Source organism: Styela clava, chromosome 3 (assembly GCF_964204865.1).
Source record: "Styela clava chromosome 3, kaStyClav1.hap1.2, whole genome shotgun sequence".
Lineage (NCBI taxonomy): Eukaryota > Metazoa > Chordata > Ascidiacea > Stolidobranchia > Styelidae > Styela > Styela clava.
The window spans coordinates 18,122,838-18,124,269 of NC_135252.1; positions in this window are offsets into that span (position 1 = coordinate 18,122,838).

Here is a 1,432-nt window from a genome sequence, read left to right on the forward strand (position 1 = left end):
GGTGTCGCTGCTTGAAGACCTTCTTAGGTCCCTCGCGACTCCGGTCACACAAAAACATGATTCGTACTGTAATTTATTCATTATGTCACTTCATATTTGAACATGTTTTTTTTGTGATGACAAAATAAACGATTGATTGATTGATTGATTGATTGATTTCTTGCAACGTCTGATGCAGGTATTGAAAATTCTGAATATTTTTTTTTGTTCATTGACTGTAACTTTCGGTTGTGTGCATTGGGAAACGTCACACATAGTTAAGTAAATAGTAAATACGTGCGATCAGAACCACTATGTGATATTTGTGTTTTTGTAGTTTTGTTTTTCGTTTGAAGCATAGGTATTTATTTCAGTTTAGCTTATAAACTATTCTTGTCAATAATATCTAGCATTGGATTCGTGACGTCAAGTTATATTTTCTTCAAGATAAAATTTGTGATGAATATTTTTTTTCAGGACTTTGGAAGACATTAAACAAGCCTTTTTATAAACTCACGTTTTACAACACCGATTCTACATGGCAGGCTGCAAAATCTTTTTGTGAGAACAAAGGATCAAGTCTGGTTCAACTTGATGTTATCTCTGTGAAAGATGACGTTGTTAATACAGTCAGAAGGTAACATTTTATTTCATTAAGACGCTGCTTATGGTATTTGCAGATTAGTACTTTTGATAATTTATTTCCGTCAGAGTTGCACTAAATTTTTAAATAACACATGTCAAGTCTATTAAAATGCATTTTCTATCATAAATTTTTTCAAATACATTTCCAATGTCATCAATCAGTAAAAGGTTTGTTATGCATTTAGAAATGATTTGAAATTCGAAGAAATAATTTTCATGAATTTTCTCCAAATATGATAATATTTCGGTTTGACTTTTTTGTAATCTTAGTTGTTACCGGTGATTTAGTATTAATAATTTTGACTCGTGGGGGAATGATTACTCCGATAAATTCAAAAATATATTAGTTCTTAAAAATTCTCAGTTTTGCATCAATTCAAATTAAAAGTTTTTTTACACAAATATAAATCTCTTGTATTCATTGGGATAAGTTAAATGCCATAATACATATCATTAAACCTATATAATTTATCTATAATAAAAAAATTCAATATTTTATAGATCTGGAGCAACTGATTTCTATTGAATTGGAGCAACAGATGAAGCCTCAGAAGGACAATGGAAATGGATAGATGGATCTTCAGCCTCGATTACTTGGTAAATATATTTTTTTGCATCCTATTAAATCTAACAACTGACAAGATAATGTATGTTTACCATTGCTCTCAATCATAGTTAAGAAATCACAACATAAGTAGCTTTCGAACATGAATATTTATTTTTACAAATGTTCTATTCTGAAGCTTTTTACCAAATAACTTCTTTTATTTTTTAATTAACGCTTTGGTACTTTATAGGAATTTAGGAC